We start from the raw sequence: 20,613 nt of genomic DNA on the forward strand, positions 1-20,613 counted from the left end.
ACAATAGTTTCTTTGTGTATGCATAAGACATCATCAAATTATATAGAGTAAATATTTGTGGTTCCTTGTATAGCAGGTCCTCTAATAAGGACCTGTTCTGTTGTAATGTTGCTGAGGAAAAAATAATGTATTCCCAGTCAGGGCCACTGTCTGTGTGGATTTTGTATGTTTCCTCCATATCTGTGGGGGTTTTCTCTGGGTCCTCTGGTTTTCTCTCACAAGCCAAAGCTGTGCACCTCAAGTGACGTGGTGTGTCTACATGGTCCCAGTGCCTGAGTGTGGGTGTGTGAGTGTGCCCTGCCTGGGACGGTATTCCGTGCAAGGGTGGGTCCTGCCTTCTGCCCTTAGCTGCTAGGATATACTCAGCTACCTGCAACCCTGAACTGGAACAACTGGGTTGGAAAATGAATAAATGAATGAATAAAAGTTATGGCTTGGTATCCATCGATGATAGACTGGACAGGGAAAATGTGGCACATATACACCATGGAATACTGTGCAGCCATAAAAAATGATGAGTTTGTGTCCTTTGTAGGGACATGGATGAATCTGGAAACCATCATTCTCAGAAAACTGACACACGAACAGAAAATCAAACACTGCATGTTCTCACTTATAGGCGGGTGTTGAACAATGAGAACACATGGGCACAGGGAGGGGAGTATCACACACTGGGGTCTGTTGCGGGAGTAGGGGAAGGACAGCGGGGGGTGGGGAGGTTGGGGAGGGATAACATGGGTAGAAATGCCAGATATAGGTGACAGGAGGATGGAGGCAACAAACCACCTTGCCATGTATATACCTATGCAACAATCCTGCATGATCTGCACATGTGCCCCAGAACCTAAAGTACAAAAGGAAAAAAAGTTACGGTTTGGAAAATGAGTAAATGAATGAATAAAAGTTATGGGTTGGAAAATGAATGAACGAATAATAGTTGATTATTAAAAAAAACTGTAAAATCTCGATAATCATACAAATGCATGACAATAAACAATGTGAGTGAAAGTGGTTTGGAAACCCGTCATATTTGCGGTGGTTTTCAGGCTGCGAGGTGGGAGGAGGTGCTCCTGACAGTTTTCACTTTGCAAACATTTATTCCTTAATTTAACCCACCACCATTACAACCGTTGTGACTGCTGATTTATCAGAAATTGGGCGCATATTTTACTTGTTCTTATTACTCTTTCTTAAATGTATATACATTTCACATTTATTTCAATGGCTAATATTAGGAGTGTTGAAGTCTTTATTTAGAATTTTGGTGATGTTTTTGTGACCAAAAATATGCAGCAGGAACTTGACCTCTTGTTTGTATCAATCAACTTATGGGAAAAGTGTTTTTGTTATACGTTGTTTTGCTTGAAGTCGTAGTTACCAAGAAATTATCAACAATATTAAGGACTTACTGTATGTCCATTATGCCTCAATAAAACTTTTATTTTTTTTTAATTTGGGACTTCACCCAGGGTCCTGGTGACCAAAATTAAGGCAATGAGGACATGGATTGATATGATACCTGTATCTCCCTCCCAGGCTCCGGCCTCCCTTGGCTGCCTACACTGCGCAGTGCCCAGCGGCACTTGGCCTAAATGTTTGTGTGGTTGTCGAAAGAATGAATAAAAAGTAGAGAGAATACATGCTTACTGGTGGTTGTCACTGTACAAAAGATAACTGGCTTGAGAATTCTTGGAAATCAGTTTTGTTTTGTTTCTTTGTTTCAGGTTGATATTCTAAAGAGAGCAGACACTGAGCAAATGTTTGTTGAACTGAACCAATCTGCTCCCTATGGGGACGTGACCTCCACTTCACAGTGTCGAACTAAACAAACACATGCTTCTCCAGAACTAAACAGACACGTCTGCAGACAAATAGTGAAAACGATCCACTTCAAAATAAGGTAAAAAGCTCCTATGTTTCCATGCCTCATAATATGCCACAAAATATCGAATGGCTCAAACAAGAACAAAGTAGGTTATTTTGTTTGCTATTTCACTTGCTTGCTGTAGTCTGCAGGTCTTCACAGAATGAGAAGCATAGTAACGCTCATGACTCCAGGCTAGTTCTGTTCTTTGCCAATGTGTGGTTTGGGAGTTCCGTGAAGTGTTTGTAGTCACTGCTGATAATCCAGGTGACATGGCAAACATCGCCGTTCCCTTGGTCCAGTACAAACAGAGAAAGTTTCACTCGTAGGCAGCATCTGAGCACCAGGCTCACAGGGACATCAGCCTCTTCACTCTTCCAAACTCCAGCTCTCTTCATTAAGATATTCTGGAAGCAACTGAGGAGTTGCTGCAAACATTTTGGAAATTACAGGTAAAATATATGTGTTTGCTTTTCTCCTTGCCTTTTTAAAATAGGGAATGATAACGAAAATTTCAGTTTTTATAATTAGGGCATTAAAACGGAGGATATCTTTAACTTTTATTTAAATGTAGAAGCTTGCTTAATGGTATGGAAAATATGCCAAAGATTGTAAAGCAAGCAGGGAAGGCCTGTGCTAAATAACTTTGGATCTTGCTTGCTGTGGGCAGGGTGAGTGAACCATTTATCCTGTGAGGCATTTTTGCAGATATTTGTAAGGTATTGTAGCTTCGAGGGGGCTTGGACAAATGTCCTCATGGCCTGTACATGTGGGCCATGTATAGATAGGACTCGTGATTTGATCTTTAAGGCCTGGGGGAACCCCTGGAGGGTGATAAGCAGAATAATAATATGATCCTTCTTAGGTTTTCCAGAGACGAAGAGAGTGGGTCCCATGAGGGCAGGACTGACTGTAAGCAGGAAGACCAGTTAGGAGGCTGTGGAGACAGTCTGGTAAAGGATGACTATCAGAGACTGAGAAGGGCCACGAGCAAAGAATGTAAAAAGGATATGGAGAAGATGAGGTGGAGTGGGGACATATTTGGGACTCAGGCCCCAACTAGGAGAAGAAGTTTAATAGGACTCTGTGGTTTCTAACTTGGATATTAGTTTCTCATGTTGTTGAGACCGTGATTTTTCAGGTTGAACTAGTAACTGTCAAGCGACAAGCATATTAGCAGCCAGCAAAATACAGCTTGAGCGGAAAACATTCAGGGTATCATGGCATGAGCTTGGGCTGTGGAGGCGGAGGGGTGGGTCTGCGTTTGAACCCAGCTCCTCCTGGGGGCATGACTGCATCCAAGCGCCTCGGGAGTTCCTCTTGATGTGAGGTTCGGGACCTCCACCCCCAGGATTGTTGGGGACGCAGAAGTTGGGTGAGATATTCTAAGTGAACACACTCAGGATGTCAGCTATTACTTGAGATCTTTTTTCTCAGTAGGTCAAGTGGAAGTTCGCTTTCATTTCAGTTAAGGTACCAGCTGTTCTGACTGCTGTGCGGGCATTCACATGCCTGCTGATAGAAAGGTGGAGCTGGCAGGAACAACGGGCCCGCCGAGTCCTCCTTTCTCACGTAAGGATGCGGATATGGAGGCGGGTCTGAAGTCTTAGTGTAGGTGCTGACGGTGCAGGCGAGAAGCCCCCTGGTAACTCACTCAGCACTGCGTCCACTCTTCCACACTCCCCTTCACAATGTCACTGGTTTATAAGTGAGAAGCAGGTCACCGGTCCCTAAGGTTTCTGAGAGGGAGGCAGTGTTGTGCAGTGGTTCAGAACACCTCCTGCACAGGTTCATCCCATGCAGCTTATTCACCTAAGTTTCTGTTTCTACATCTGTAGGTTGGGAATAACGGTGTGGCTGTGTAAGGCCACGCCACGACATACAGTGCTTAGTACATTATGAGCAGTCAGCGTAGAAACAGATCTTATTTGCTTTCGGTCTGACAGGCCAATGTCACCCAAGCAGGGAGACCCACATGGCCTGCAGCACATTTAGGGTCATCTCTATGGCAATAGCATCCAATGGCTTTAGGTGGGGCCTGGACTGGAGCCTCCATATTTGGGGGGCAGGCAGGGGCCTTGCTCTCTCGCTCCCCTCAGCGCTGGAGGCAGGTGCCACTTTGCAGCCTCAGGGGATGACACAGGATCCGGATGCTAGGGAGGCCACGGCCGATGGGGAAAGGCCACACAGTATAAACGTGTGGAAGTGGGGGATATGATTGGGGGGGGGTCCCTGGATGTGCCACCCTGGGAGATCTGGTTCCTTAGAAGAGGTCTGTCACTCTGATTCTATACATGAAAAGCAAATCCACCAAAAGCTTCTACTACTACAGCTTCTTAACTAAAGCCGATTAAACCTCCTTATTTCATTTGGTAAATTCAAAATTAATGGCATCATACTTTCACAAGAATATACTGTGAAATAATTTTCCTTCTTTTTGGCCAGAGTTTATATATTTTAAATGTTAAAGTCAGATTCCAAGTAAACAAAGTAATTGTTTACATTACTTGTCATTGATCCCACAGCAATAGCTGTTGAGTTTCTATTTACTTTATTTAGTATCTTAGAACCATTTAATAGCAACAAAACAGAAAAGCAAAACAGCACCCTTAGAAACTTGTAAACACAATCAAGACCTGGGTATTACCATGGCTGAAGGATTCCTCCAGTACAAGGAAATACGAGAGAAGTTTGGCAGGCATGACTTAACTGGCCAAGTCATAGAGAAACTGAACACCACAGATGGTCAGCTTGTAAAAAAGTGAGTTGTGGCTTTTCAGATGATTAACTGGCAGGGTGTGCAAACTTTTGCCATTGGATTCGTTTATTCTAGGTTGACTCACTTATTAACTATCTAACAGAAGAAAGATCAATAACAAGCATTATTGCTGGAACATTCTATGAATGGACTTCTTTCTATACATGATTGGTGAACATTGTATTTCAGTTAATTACATATCCTGATAATATATGAATTAATACTGTGATATCATGTTTACAATAACAATACTCAATGGAAATATAGTAAAACAGAAATGAAAATAATTTTGTTTTTCCTTGAGAAGGTATTTCAAATTTTTATAGTATTTCAGGGACATTAACATAAATGTCACTTACCACAACAAAGTACCTGACCTACAGAAGGTATATGAAATTGGCTGTCAAATGAATGGATGGTCCCCGAACTTGTTTAGAGAAAGAAGAGATCCTGACAGTTAAAATTAAGTAATTTAAAATGAATCAACCTTTAAAAACTCAGCAGCTTTGCTATTACTCAAATGATAAAAACTCAGAATTTAAAATTTCATGTCATAGCTATGGTTCACATGTGAAGCTAATGAATATGAATATGGGAGCAACACTTTTCATTAAAAAAGTGAAGACTGATCAATGATTGCTTTTACTAAACTGCATGATTCACATCTGAGGCTACCTGACATTTCAGAGAATACATGCCTGAGGTTGTAATAACATTTGGTATATAAGCTGGTCTCTAGAATAAGTTAAAATAAATATTTTAAGTAGGCCTGGTGTGATGGCTCATGCCTGTAATCCCAGCACTTTGGGAGGCCGAGGTGGGTGGATCACCTGAGGTCAGGAGTTTGACACCAGCCTTGCCAACATGGCAAAACCCCATCTCTACTGAAAATACAAAAATTCGCTGGGAGTTGTGGTGGGTGCCTGTAATCCCAGCTACTCGGGAGGCTGAGGCAGGAGAATCAATTGAACTCGGGAGGCGGAGGTTATAGTGAGCTGAGATCGTGCCACTGCACTCCAGCCTGGGTGACAAGAGCGAAACTCTGTCTGAAAAAAAAAAATAAAAGAAATACTTTAAGTAATATTAGGGTTGGTGAAGTATTACTATAAGTTTACAATTATCACATAAGATTTCAACATTAATTGATCAAAAAAACATTTTTCTAGTAGATGTTAGACAGAGGGCATCTTCTTTCACATGGAAGAACAAAGCAGTTTTCCAAAGGTCTTTGAAATTCCCCAGAGAGTTCTCTACAGAGACCACGGAGACTGGTAAATGCTGTCTATTTCCACAGGCTTTGCCCTGAATGGGTAATACAGTTTTTGCTGGTCAAGCAGGCAGGGCATATGGACCCTTTACTGAGGCCTCTGGTAGGCCCAAGTCCTACAACACTCAAAGATGTCCCAGTAATGACTGTAGAGGCTTACTCTTAAGTTTACATCCTATTAGCTGTCACTTAAGCCTAAGTCAGCTCTTCAGAGAGCGAGGAAAACATAATTTGTTTTCCCTTCACCCCAGAGCAGAAGAGTCAGCCCTTGGGGTTTGCTTCCTGGCCTCAGGCTCCACCCTGGCTGCTGGTGGCTTCCTAAGGAGATCTGAGATTGGGAACAGGCCCAGAGGGAGGAGATCCTGGGGCTTCTTGTTCCCTTGACCACACAGGAAATTCCTCAGAGACACGCTGACTCTGTTACGGGCTCCTCAAAGAGAGCCTCTCACAGAAGGAAAGCCTGGCAGTGAGTGCAGGTCAGTGAGTCAGGGACCGTCTCATCTTCTCGGCTCAGTTACCTCACTGTGTGCCCCTGTCCATATATATGATGTAGATAAAATATCTCCCTTGCAGAGGTGTTTGATACTTAAAAGTCCAGCACATTTTGAATGGCTTACAAGTGTCAGCACTTATTACTATTTGTGTGTCTATGTGTGTGTGTGGTGATTTTTTTTGCAGTGGGATCTTGTTCCTCCCAGGCTGGAGTGCAGTGATGTGATCATAGCTCATTGCAGCCTCAAATTCCTGGGCTCAAATGATCCTCCTGCCTCAGCCTCCTGAGTAGCTGGGACTACAGGTACACTCCACTGTGTCAGACTAATTTTTTTTTTTTCTTTTTGTATTTTTTGCAGAGATGAGTTCTTATTATGTAGCCTAGGCTGGTCTCAAACTGCTGGGCTCAAGTGATTCTCCTGCCTTGGCCTCCCAAGTGTTGGGATTACAGGCATGGGCCACCGTGCCTGGCCTACTATTGGTTTTTGACAACCAAAATCTTCCCACCTTGGCCCAAAGCTCAATACATTTGTCTAACAAATGGAAGTAGCAGCAAAGGACTAATCTGTGTCAGCAGGAATGTTAGCTATTTCATTAGAAATGTGAGGAAGCTCATCCCAGCAGCTATTTCAAGTTATGTTAGTGTGAGAGCCCACTGCAGAGCTGTTGCCCAACCCAGATCTTCTCTAGGTGAGACTTGGCAGCCTCCGTTTCTGTCCGAGTATTCATGATCCCAGGATTGGCGGGACTGGTCAGCACAGTGGTCAGATGCCATGACAGTGGTGGTCTTCAGTCTCTGGAGGGCTTTCTTAATGTAAGCTTTTTCACTAGATGGCTTTCCTTCTTTTGGTCATTGCAGGGTCTAAGGATGCCACTAAAATGAATGTCACCAATTATAGGTGCCTATCGGGTGCAGGTACTGAACTCATTTTATGCAGAGGGGTGAGGTGAGGACTCTGGAGCCAGGGCTTGGGCTGGAAACCTAGATCCAGCACTTCATCATGCAAATGTGGGCGAGTGACCAAGCTCTGCACAACGCGGCTTCCTCTGGATAAAACAGAGAATGGAAGTACTGAGCTCGGAGGGTGGCTGTGACAATAAAAGGTGTCCAGTGAGTGTTAGCTGTTGCCACTGTCTCATGGCACCTTCATGATTCTCAGTGATTGTTTCAGTCCCGTTTCACGGATGACAAAAACAGTCTCACAGAAGCAGCTGACTCTCTGACACACACTGAATAAGCAGAGAGGCTGGGCTTTGGGGTTAGAGAAAAATTGCACCCCGAACTTTAGATTTCTGTTTTTCCATAGTTTCCAATACCACCCATTCTGAGCAAGCCAGTTTTTATTGGACTCGAGGCCCTACTCAACTGACTGATTCCCAATGGTGGGAGATGTGAATTTCCTAGTCCAGTCTCTTTGAGGAGGTAAAGAGCTCAGTGAGAAGCCAGCAGAGTTGGCAAGGTTGTTGATTTAAATAACCTGTGGGTATACATCTTCTGGAATGTAGGGGAACTCCAGCTTCTCAGAGGGAAGGTGTGAATAGACAGGAGTATGTCAGCTGGAAGGGATTTACAGGTGGCAGAGATAGAGAATTTCTGTGGGGTGTGTGCTTTTAGGGATGTCCTGGAGAGAAGTGCGTACCTATGATCTGCTCAGTGTGCAAGGTCCAGGAAGACAGCCATGGAGCTGAACAGCAAGTAGCAAAACCTTAGCTCGGGGCCAGGCACGGTGGCTCATGCCTGTAATCCAAGCACTTTGGGAGGCTGAGGCAGGCAGATCAACTGAGGTCAGGAGTTTGAGACCAGCCTGGCCAACAGGGCAAAACCCTGCCTCTATTAAAAACACAAAAATTAGCTGGGTGTGGTGGTGAGTGCATGTAATCTCAGTACTCCGGAGGCGAAGGCTGAAGAATTACTTGAACCTGGGAGGCGGAGGTTGCAGTGAGCTGAGATCATGCCACTGCACTTCAGCCTGGGTGACAGAGTGAGACTTCATTTCAAACAACAACAACAAAAACCTTAGCTGGCCCACAGCCCTTTACACTAGTCCATTAGCTCTTAAAGATCCACCCAGACATGGGGATTGCCTCACTCTGCCACAGAGGGGGCATGATGAGAGAGAATCCTCAGAGTTCATCAATAGCCCACATGTGGTTAGGGTTTGTGAGAAACAGGGCCCTCACTGTTACTCTCTGGGGTGGAGAGCAGGGCTTGGGGGGCTCTGTGTTCTGACTGGCCTGATCTCTCATCAGACTTACTTTCTACATTAGACTTTTAGGGATACTGGAACAACGCACCACAGACTGTGCGGTATGAACAGCAGACAGTGATTGTCTTACCGTCTGGAGGCTGGACGGCTGAGATCAAGGTGTCGGTAGGGTTGGCACCTTCCGAGGCTCTTTCGGGGATTCTGTCTAGGCCTCTCCCCCGGCTCTGTGGGTTTGCTGGCCATCTGTGACGTTCCTTGCTTGGGAGAACACCACTCCCGTCTCTGCCTTTGTCTTCACAATGGTGCTCTCCCTGTGTCTGTGTCCCAGTTTCCCCTTTTCTAAGGACACAGCCCAGTTGGATTCGGGGCCCACCCCACTCCAAGATGACCCCATCTTAGCCAATCACATCGGCAATGACCCTTTTCTAAATCAGGTCACATTCTGAGGAGCTGAGGCTTGGACTTCAATATATGAATCTGGCTCAGGAGTGGAGCTGGGGGGAACGAGGGCGAAGCTGGGCGGGGACACAGTTCAACCCTTAACATCTTCCTCTTTAATAAGAATAATCTTCAACTTCTGTCCCCTCCAAACTTATGGTCATCCTGATGAGAGAGGGAGCTGGGAAGATTCAAAAGCCTGCTTCAGAAGGCAGTGAGCTGACCTCAAGCTATTCTAGAGGTGGGTGAGGCTTCAAGTTTAATGATAAGCTTTCTGCATTGACTCCTTCTAAATCCCTCAAAGGGAAGCTGAAATTTTTGGGGCTGTGTCCTCTGAGGGGAGTGAAGGACCTCACAGAGTAAAGCCCCACCCTTTCCATTTCCTTCTCCCCGCAGGAAGGAGTGGCTAGAGGCATGGGCCAGGCAAGTCAAAGCCATCTGATTTTAGAATCTCTACCTGGTGGCTCTCTCCTTCTAGCTGCTTCTCTGAGGGTTGTCTTAGCGGGTTAGTTATTTTTCTCCAGCACAAGCTGTGGTTTTGTAACCTGAGGCTAGCCAAGGAGCGCTCCAGACAGTGACACCCAGCTAAGCTCAGAGCCATTGCTACCACCAGACCCTGGGCCTTCACCCCAGTCATTTGGAAGTGAAAGAAAATAAAGATATTTAATGCTGGCAGATTATTCACAAAGGGCTCAAACCAATAATAGTAACCCAGAGACAAAACTGCTTTAAAGTGTGCTGAATTAGAAATCATTAAAAGGTCAGATGATACCCAGGCCCAAGGTGCGCTGTGTGGAGCCAGCCGAGGCGGGCAGTGAGGTGAGTCATGAACTCTGAACCTCCCTGATGGCAGGGAGCCCGGTGTGAGGCCTAGAAAAACAGAGCCAACCAATTCACTTGCAAGTCCTGGCTGCAGTTCTGGGCTCACCCTGAGCCCTGGTGTTCCGTGATGTTCCTATAGCTGATTTGAACACTCAAGTCTCTGTAGCTCAAAAGTCTATTTGACTTTCGCTTGTCCAAAGAAAACTTTTAAAAGAAAAGCTCTTCAATATAGGCAACTATTTTGTCTCTTTCATCCAAATGCCTATTTGACATGTTTGTTAGTTTCTCCATCGCAGAATGTGCACTGTTATCCATCAGCAAAGGGCTTTCATTATATTCTGGTAAATGGGCCATTTTAACCTGGGCATCAGTATCTAGGCGTCCTTTTTACAGTTTCAGAGCCCAATACCTCTCAGGAAACTACAAAAGGCTTTATTTTTACAGCATAATTCAAATCTTATCAAAGTCACAGGAATTTCACTTATTATTATGAGACTTCCTGAGGAAAAGTAAAGTAAAAATAAAGGTATGCAGGCTTCTAGAGCTTTACTTTTTAGCAGGTGAGATAGAGAAGAAAAAAACACTCCTATTGGTTTTGAGATCATTATTTTTCAGTGTAATGGACTTTAAAAGCAGTAAGCAATGGGAAGCTGAACCTCACTTTATAGGTTCTTGGGAAAATAATCACCCTTCTTTTGTCCGGTAGAAAACCTCTCATAAAGGCATAGATAGGCCTAGATTTGAGACCATGTAACAGAATTTTGGGGTCCTCTGAAGCACTTCTCTAAAATCTATGGAAGAAATACTTGTGATTGGTGCGATCTGTGATTACCTCATTAGATCAGGCTTTGCCTATACATCCAAATGATTTATTTTCTTGTTTATGTGTGCATTGTGGTTAGGTGAGGTAGAGGGAGATTTGTCTCTGGCCTAATGCTTGGCACATAGTAGGAGCTTCTTTCAGATAATTCTGGCTTCAAACAAAAGAAGCAGGAAAAACACACACACATATTCTTTCTCATTAAAAAATGTGAATATATAGTCCAGGGCTGGTATGGTGGACCTACAGTGCTAAAACCTCACCCCTTCTATCTTTTCATTCTGCTGTGATTGGCTGCCATTCTCAAGGTCACCTCATGGTCCATGAGGGCTGTTAGAGCTCCAGCCATTCAACCACATTGTAGGACAGGAAGGAAGAAAAGGGGAGAGAAAGGGGACCCTCTCTCCATTCATAAGTCTTACTGAAGGAACCACATGACACTACTGCCTCCAGTTCAGTGGTTGGAACAGTGACATGGTCACAGGTGGCTGCAACAGAGACTGGGAAATGTGCACAGATTAGGGGAAAAGGTCAGAAGCCTTTTATTAAAAAGAAGGGAAGAACGCTTTTTTTTTTTTTTTTGAGATGGCATCTCACACTGTCGCCCTGGCTGGAGTGTGGTGGTGTGATCTCGGCTCACTGCAACCTCTACCTCCCAGGTTTAAGTCATTCTCCTGCCTCAGCCTCCTGAGTAGCTGGGATTACAGGCACCCGGCACCATGCCCGACTAATTTTTTTGCATTTTTAGTAGAGATGGGGTTTCATTATGTTGACCAGGCTGGTCTTGAACTCCTGACCTCATCCACCTGCCTCGGCCTCCCAAAGTGCTGGGATTACAGGGGTGAGCCACCATGCCCAACCGGAACAATGCATTTTGAGAGACAGCTAGCCATCCCTGCTACACTGCTCAAAATATGTTTGTTGAATTGAATTGGATCAATTGGCCAGAACTGGTGGTGGTGGTCTTGAGTTATTTTGTTCTGGAGATATTTTGAGATATGTTGTTGAAGATATTTTATCTTCCCCCTTGAAAAACAGGGTAGGAAGTTTCTGTACCTTTAGTGTGATAAGTGTGGGACTTGGAGGAGAGAATGCTGGCATAAGTACATCTTTGGCTGACACCAACTTACTCTGGGCGAGGACATTAAGACCCTTGTGCTCTTTATCCTCAGGAAGTTGGGTGTGAACACGAATGGTGTGAGACAAATGTTTTCAAGTTCCACAGTCTGTGCCAGGCACATCGTAAGGTGAAAATCAAGTGCTCTGGTGATGAATGAGAACAATCTGAGGATCCCTCCACTTTCCTCCACATAGTCACCACATGGGACAAAATCTGGAGAAGCCTCCAGTTCCCTCATGAATTTGGAAATCACTGGCATTATATGGCTCCATCCCTTGTTTTTTTGTATGACCAACCAAGAATAAGTTATTTAACATTGCCAAGCCTCAGTTTCCTCATCGGTAAAATGAGGATAATGAAAATCCCTATGTTTTGGGGTGGCTGCAAGGATTTTTAAAAAGTGCATGTAAAGAGGTTTGCTCCGTGCCTGGCACATACTACATACTCAATAAATATTAGCTGTTCTTCTTAATAATGCAAAAAAGAGAAGGAAAATGCTCAAAGTTATATTCCCAGGAGAGCAGGTCCTGGCTGGATGATTAAGTAATTATAGGAAGATTATGTATCAGTTAGAAGTGGGGAGCAGTCATGGAGGGACTGGGAAAGCACACAGCACACAAAGGCACCCCACCTGTATGCCCACTCTGACCGAGAGGCCTTCTCAATGAATTGGTTTGGATTCTTTGGGTCTCGGGGGAAATGTTTCTCAGTCATGGATAGAAGTACATGGCTATGTTAGCATGATGCCATTTTGCATTTGATTTTGGTTCCTCATTCACTGTATAAACTTGCAATTGTAATTTGCCTTGCCTTATAGATCTATGTACAGGAAAAGAATGAGTGGGCCATATTGGCTTCAGTATTCAGCTATGATTCCCATTGTAAGATGAACAAAGTGGCATTCTGATGTTATACATTACTCTCTTTGAGGTTGGTTAATGTGAGTCTGCCACCCAAATGGAAAAATATTCACTCTCTCTGTCCACCATGTGCTTCATAGGCATCTTCTTTTGGAACGTTTTCCTAGAAGTTTTTCCACCAAGTAATGAATATAGGAAGCTGTCACCACAGCTTCATTGAGGGCCCGGTGGTTGTCAGGCACTGTGTTAAGGACTGGGGAACACGGCGGTGAACAAAAGGGACACTGTCTCCACCTTGTGGAGACTACAGTCCAGCAGGACAGAGAGTTGGTAAACTATTAACTGCATCATCACAGACGGTGCACTGCATGATGTCAGAAAGAAGCCCAGTCACAGGGGCAGTAAGACAGGGAGGTGGACACAGACAGGCTGCTGTAGGAATGGTTCCCTCTCAGTCTCCACCTGAGACCTGGAGGACGAGTGGGAGTATGGAGACAGCACGTGCCCCACAATGGAGTCTGTGGGGCACCTCTTCCACCTTCCTTGGCATAGGTGCTGGGTGGGGAGGGGGAAGCCACATCACGAGCCTTGTCCCCTTGAATCTGGACCTGTCCACTCTGCGTGCTCCTTTGAATGTCCACACACTTGTACCCTGTGTGGCAGCCACTGCAACCTGGTGCTGCCACTTCCTCTTAGATGTGGAAAACCCAACCACCCAGAAGTCTGTGTTCCTGAGATGTCATGAGGGAGGGAGGAGGAAAGACAGCATCACAATATTCACCCTGGCAGGATGCTGTCTCCATTCTTCAGAAGCCAACTGAATGGGTATTTGGTGTTCTGTCAATCTTTGCTTTTACATAATTTTTTTTTTTTTTTTTTTTAGATGGAGTCTCATTCTGTTTCCCAGGCTGGAGTGCAGTGGCGTGATCTTGGCTCACTGCAACCTCAACCTCCTGGGTTCAAGTGATTCTCCTGCCTTAGATTCCCAAGTAGCTGGAACTACAGATGTGTGCCACCACACTTGGCTAATTTTTGTATTTTTAGTAGAGACAGGGTTTTTCCATGTTGGCCAGGCTGGTCTTGAACTCCCGACCTCAGGTGATCTGCCCACCTCGGCCTCCCAAAGTGCTGGGATTACAGGTGTGAGCCATGTGCCTGGCCTATGTAAACTTTTTAAAAATCAAACTGTTCTTTGCTGTTTTCAAACAAACAAAGCAAACACACAGAACACACTCTCATAGAACCCTAACAACCAAAAAGTGTTGGAAGGGAAAACCAGTTTATGGTCTAGATTAAATAATACATGCTTATTCATAATTTCTCTTTCCAGCCTGCTAGACTCCATTTTTAAGTAGAAAACAGAAAGACAGCCATCAGGCCCAACAGAAGCCTTAAATATATCTTTGAAATTTGGAAGTGACTCATGCCATGAGTCTGGAAGTGTAGGTTTCTTTTGAAACGTGTGCTGCTGCCACGGCTGTGATCACTGCCTCCTCAGCACTGGTGGCCTAGGTGGGCAGCAGGGCTCCTGTCAGCTGTGACTGGCTGTCACCACATCCCACAGGACACGCTTGCTCCTTCTGTTGCCAGACCAACATTCTCCCCCTTCTGCCTGTCTAGACAGCCCCTACCCTTAGAGAAAGGGCAGACCCTGTGAGCTCTGTGCTGGCCCTGCCTAAAGCACACACACTGTGCCCTCCCGTCCTTACTCTATTGGGCGCTAAATCCTCGCCTCCATTCCCCGTCTCTGTGTAAACCTCGTTGGCCTATGAAAGCCTCCCCTTGCCCACAGACTGATTTCCCCAGGATGGCCTCCGTTCTACAGCATACATCACACTGGCAGTCACTTGTATAGAGCTGGTCTTCCTGGGAAACTCTGGGTCCTCCTTGGCAGGGACTGTGCCTTCCTGCTCATGGTTGTGTCCTGGTGCCTAACCCATCATAGGTGCTTAATGAGTAGGTTTCTTGTCTGAGAGTTGTAGCTCCTCCTTCCCAGACCACAGTCAGGTTTCTCAGGGTCAGGAGTGGGCTCAGAGCCCCTGTGCAGCCCACTCCTGCACGTCACCGTGGACAGCTCCACTTAGACCAGCTGGAAGGACGGGTAAGATCCATCAGTTCAAGCCCTCCTTTTCAGATGTGGCAACAGGATTAGTTTGCTAGGACTGCCAAACAAAGCACCATAAACTGGGTTGGTTAGACAACAGAAATTTATTGTCTGCCAGTTCTGCAGGCTGGAAATCTGAGATCAAGGCGTCAGCAGGGTTGGTTCTTAAGGGCAGCGAGGGAGGATCTGTCCAGGCTTCTGCCCCAAGCTGCTGGTGGCTTGCTGGCCTTTGTTGGTGTTCCTTGGCTTGAAGAAGCGATGGTCCAATCTTCACACGCACTCTCTCTGAGGGTGTCTGTATCCAAATATCCCCCCCCCCCCTTTTTTTTTTTTGAGACAAAGTCTCACTTTGTCGCCCAGGCTGGAGTGCAGAGGCATGATCTTGGTTCACTGCAACATCTGCTTCCCGGGTTCAAGTGATTCTCCTGCCTCAGCCTCCTGAGTAGCTGGGATTACAGATGCTTGCCACCACACCTGGCTAATTTTTCTTTCTTTTTTTTTTTTTTAAGTAGAGATGGGGTTTCACTGTGTTAGCCAGGCTGGTCTCAAACTCCTGACCTCATGATCCGCCTGCCTCGGCCTCCCAAAGTGCTGGGATTACAGGCGTGAGCCACCGAGCTGGGTCAAATTTCCCTTTTTTGTAAAGACACTGGTGATTGGATTAGGGCCTACTCTAACCACCTCATCTTAACTTGATCATCTTCAAGTTAAGTCATCTATTTGCAGATAAGGTCACATTCACAAGTACTGGGGGGAAGGACTTCAGTATATCTTAAGAAACCCAATTCGACCCAAAACAGTGATTTAGTTCATAATGTGTCATCCTCCCTGATGAAAGATCATCCTACTCACCCATGGTTTATAGAATAAAGGGGTCATGTTATTTTCCCAGGTGTAGTCTCATTTGTTGCTCTTTGTGAGCAGGAACTGGAAGACAGAGGAAAACCATGGTTATAAAGTAAGAGGTCATCTGCCTGGGTGATGGGGCTACTTGCTAAGTGTGGAACATGGTCTGCACAGGGTGTTTCAGCTGACTGGCTTTAAACCCATTTGACTGCACATCCCCTAAGAAGCCCAATCATAGGAGTTCAGTTAATCTCCTGGATCAATAAACAATTATTTAGAGAAAGTGACTTTGTCAACAATTTAATTAAAATCATCCAACCTATGAAATTAGAAGTAATTCAAGTTTGAGCACATATTAGCTGTGTGGCCCTAGGCAAGTCAGTTGTCTGGATAGCAACATACTCTCTGTAAAGTGCTGGGAATAGGTAACCTCTGAAGACCCTTTCGGCTGAAACCTTTGGATTATGTGGTTCTTTTCATGTTGAAAGCAGGAAAGTCTTCTAAGGAGTAGGGCTATGCAACTATGAAAAGAAATTAATTGTTGAAGTGCCTTTCCTCTTCATTGTCATCTGTAGATAGGGGGTGGTTCTTGCCTCTGCACAGAAGAAAAACACTAGATCCCTGATGTGATCTACTTTTCTGTACTCGATGTCTACTCCTTGCAAGAGACGGACCAGCACACAGGACGTGGGTCCTCTGCTGATGGGATACCATTCCTGGCTCACCCTGCTGGTTCTACTCTGCTGGGCTGCTGGTGGTAGAATTTGCATGGGTTGAATGTATCATTTTCATCTTCAAAATAACGAATTTTCAAAAGAGTTGTTTGTTAGTGTCTAATAACATACTTAAGAACCAAATCAGAGTGTCAGCTGTACAACTGAGTCTTTAGGTTACAGACACTCACTCTTCACAATCTTGGCATAAAAAATCCTACTAATAATAGTGTCTTGCCTATAAATAGAGATTTTCTAATGCCCTCTCCTGCTATTGTATTCCTTGTTACAATGCTCAATGTATCGTAATCCCTTTTTTTGGCCATAAAACTGTGCCCCTTGATTGTGAGACGGATATAAAATAGACCAGATGTCTTAACCAAGTTTGGATAAATCAGTCATCACCTTCTTTTTTTCCAAGAAGAATGAGGCATAACAGCTTGAGTGATGCACAGATTTTATTTTCCATTTGGTCTTTCCAAAGCAAACAGAACCAAGGTGTAAAGTCTGCTAACGACACTGTGTCAGCCATGTGGCATTCAGTTTTAAGGATGCGACCATCGCTATTGTGAAAAGAGAGGGAAGTCAAATTGTTAGTGTTTTGTCGCATTTAACATTGAGACCAAAAATAACAACCTCAGGAGAAAGACAAAGAGAATGCCTAATGAGCTCAGTTCTAGTTTAATGTTTGAGAGGAGCATAGACTTTGATATGAAACTTAGGGAGACAAGCTCTCAATCCAGTAGCTTTCCCCTTAAATATAAGAATTCTTAGATATTCGTTTAAATAGTAAATTATTTTAGAATTTTACCTTTTGCAAAGAAAGGTAATGATAGACACAAAAAGTCCCACTCAACCAGGTCATAATGAGGCAGAGTGAATCTGCAGTAACATAACGATACTCAGACAGCAGAGTCTTTTTTATCCCAACATTTTATAGAATGTGTTATGTGTTGGTCACCAGATGGGTGTTGAATATACATGGCTTTGAAAACACAAAGCAACATTACAAGAATGGAACCACTCCAATGAGTAAGTGAAGAAAACATAACATAGAGGGGTTAATAGTCTGCTCAGGTTCATTCGGCGGGGAGCAGGACGATTTGACTCAATTCCTGAGCGCTTTCAGAAAACGGGTTTTGCAATGAAGAGGGCCTACACATGTGCAGCTACTGCTCTCATGCTGCTTTCCAGGTGCGAGAATCAGATGAGCACAAAGACCGGGTTGTCATACCAATTCCGATGGCATCATTAATCTAAGTCAGGCCTGTACTGTGGAATTAGAAGGAGGATTGGAAAAAGTGCTGGAGATGTTGCTCATGACAGTCTGAGGCACCACAGGGCATGCAGAGATGAGGGAAACACAGTTCCTCAGAGCACTTTTAGGAAGGCCCTGGTAGTGCACATATCATGATAAAAGGGAGGCTCCAGGTGCCATGAAACACTGTGAAAGAATGTCATTGGGAGCCAAAGCGGGGTGAGACCCTGGTAGCAAAGGCCTTTCTGAACCCCATTCCATGTATGGCTATTGCTGGTGGTGACCGCAGCACTGGGAGATAGGAGAGGAAAGGTCTCTTACAGGAAGAGGAGCATGGCATGGGCCTCAAGGATGGGTAGGTTTTGGGGGTGGGAAGAAGAAAGGGGGTGGGAGATGGCATTCTGTGCAGAAGGAATAATAAGAGAGCGGCATAAATGTGGGAACCCTGTCTGTAGAGTGTCATCACTTGGGACAAATATTGAGAGATGTAGCCCTGAATTTGTAAGACTGGGGCCTGGGAGCATTCCATTCCATGGATTCCAAACTTGGTCTGAAGGTTGTCTAAGAAATCTGGGAACAGGCTTTGGTTAGTCTACGAAGTTTTATTTGAAACTAAGTATATATGCATGTTTCAGTTATCTATACTGCTGGATTGAAAAAAACACCACTCTAGAGATAACTTAAAAATGAACTGCCTTAGAACAACAACTTTTCATTTCTCCTAGTTTCGCAATCTGTGCTGGCTTAGCCAGGAACTAAAAAGTTGTTGCAGAACCCCAGTCCAGTATTTGGGGCCCTGTAAACTATTTCAGGCCTCCTTCATGTTTAGTGCCTACCCTCCTGCCGAGAGTTTGAAGTAACAGCTAACCCTATCAAGGGATTCCTCATCAAAGGCCATCTTTGGGGACACTTCTATATTTTATATAGAAACTTCCACTGCCGTCAAGTATAGAACTTGTACAAAAGAGTGAGTGTCTTGACGGCCAGTCTTGACTCAACACAAATAATATTATTTTATCTAGAGCTGTTCAACGACGAACTTTGTCTCAGGTCAGTGAGTCCTCTACTAGTAGAGGATTTGAAGCAGAGCATGGATACTGTGACTCAGGGGTTCTGCAGATACAAATCGTTCACCCCAAGACTCTACTATACCAGCAGATGCTCTTAGGATGATCTGGAAGCTTCAAAGATCCTGATTTAGTTGTTCCCTAATGTAACAAGGATACTGAGATGGAGAAAAACCAACAGTATTAGGAAACAGTAGTGCACTTCATAACTGGAAGCACAAACAATGTCTATTTAAGAAAAATTAATTTTTTTTAATTTTTAGTTTTTGTGGGTACATGCTAGGTGTATATATTTATGGGGTACATATGTTTTGATACAGGTATGCAATCATTGTATGCAATGATAATCACATCATAAAGACTGGGATCGCCATCCCCTCAAGCATTTATCCTTTGTGTTACAAACAATCCAGTTTACACGCTTTTGGATATTATAAAATGTGCAATTAAGTTATTACTGACTATTGTCACCTCATTTGCTATCAAATAGTAGGTCTTTTTAACTTTTATTTTTATTTTAGCTTCGGGGTATTTAGGCTCATGTGCTGGTTTGTTATATAGGTAGACTTTTATCCTGGGGGTTTTTGTACAGATTATTTTGTCACCCAGGTACTAAGCTTAGTACCCAATAGTTATTTTTTCTGCTCCTCTCCCTCCTCCTGCACCCCATCCTCAAGTGGGCCCAGTGTTTGTTGTTCCCTACTTTGTATCCCATGAGTTCTCCAAGATAATGTCTGTTTCTGTAGCACCATGATCAATGGATGTGAGTGTGTGAGCAGAGAGAAGGCAGGCACCACTGTCCTAATCATCTATAGTTGCTGCATTAAAGGTTCCCACCTATGTGCTATTTACATATACTAGGGAGAAAAGGAAAGAATGAACGTGTCAGACTCTTAACACTGATTAATGCTGTAATCAGCCTGGCAACAGCTGCTCGCCTAACAACTTCATTTGCAGCTACAGGAGTATGTGTTTCTATTTCTCTTGCATTATTTCCCAGCAACCTAATTTATATTGAGCCTCTTCTCATGTTTTAAAGATGTTCTTCCAAGATATGTTTATGTCACCAGTCATGTAGAGTGGATGATGCCATTGGGGTCACAGTGAAGAGATCCTAACCTACAGGTTCTCATTTTAATTTGGAATCACAGTGTAATTAATTATCCTTATTCTAGACATGTAACAGAGGTGGTTACAGTCAAAGGCAGGGAAAATATTAGAAGTCTGGAAGTGAAAACACTGGGAAACGATTTATCTTCAGGGCAAGAGTTAATCTCATTCCACTTTGGGTCTGGAAATTCATGGGTTTTGTTTTCTAGATAAGACTTCCTATAACACTGGCCAACCAGAATATGTTGGTAGGCAATTCTAGGTGTGGACGGTGTTATCAGCAGCCCCAGGTTAAATTTGATAGACATTTCTGAAAACTTGGTTTGATTAAACTGATTGATCAGGATAGTTTTAAGTTTCTTTGTAATGAATGCTGTTATTTGTAGTTGCTCATACATTCTGAGAATGTATATATGAAATGAAAACTTAATTTTTAAGTTTTTTTTTGAGATGGAGTTTCACTCTGTCGCCCAGGCTGGAGTGCAGTGGTGCAATCTCAGCTCACTGCAATCTCTGTTTCCCGGGTTCAAGTGATTCTCCTGCCTCAGCCATCTGAGTAGCTGGGATTACAGGCACAAGCCACCACACCCAGCTAATTTTTATATTTTTGGCAGAGATGGTGTTTCATCATGTTGGCCAGGCTGATATCGAACTCCTGACCTCAAGTGACCCACCCGCCTCAGCCTCCCAGAGTGCTGGGATTACAGGCGTGAGCTGCCACACCTAGCCAAAAACTTCTTTAAATCAGAGAAAGCTATCTGAATAAATGGGAAACAACTGCCTATTTTTGGTGTAAAAATGTCAATCATTTATATGTGATTTATATGTAAGAGGGAAAATGTTGCTGTCATTATATTTACTGAAAGA

General features: G+C 44.2%; 1 protein-coding gene across 2 annotated transcripts in view; it reads left to right on the plus strand.

Moving 5' to 3' along the window:
• RP1 (RP1 axonemal microtubule associated) overlaps positions 1–20,613 on the plus strand; it is a 310,814-nt gene that overhangs the window by 2,749 nt on the left and 287,452 nt on the right. For both annotated transcript variants that reach the window (XM_032296101.1, XM_032296099.1), the window contains exon 2: positions 1,725–2,316. The gene's annotated coding sequence lies outside the window, so the exon portion shown is untranslated. The remainder of the gene's footprint in view (positions 1–1,724; positions 2,317–20,613) is intronic.

The sequence above is a fragment of the Sapajus apella genome, unplaced genomic scaffold, assembly GCF_009761245.1.
Source record: "Sapajus apella isolate SASKATOON/1434 unplaced genomic scaffold, GSC_monkey_1.0 scaffold35, whole genome shotgun sequence".
NCBI classification, from domain to species: Eukaryota; Metazoa; Chordata; class Mammalia; order Primates; family Cebidae; genus Sapajus; species Sapajus apella.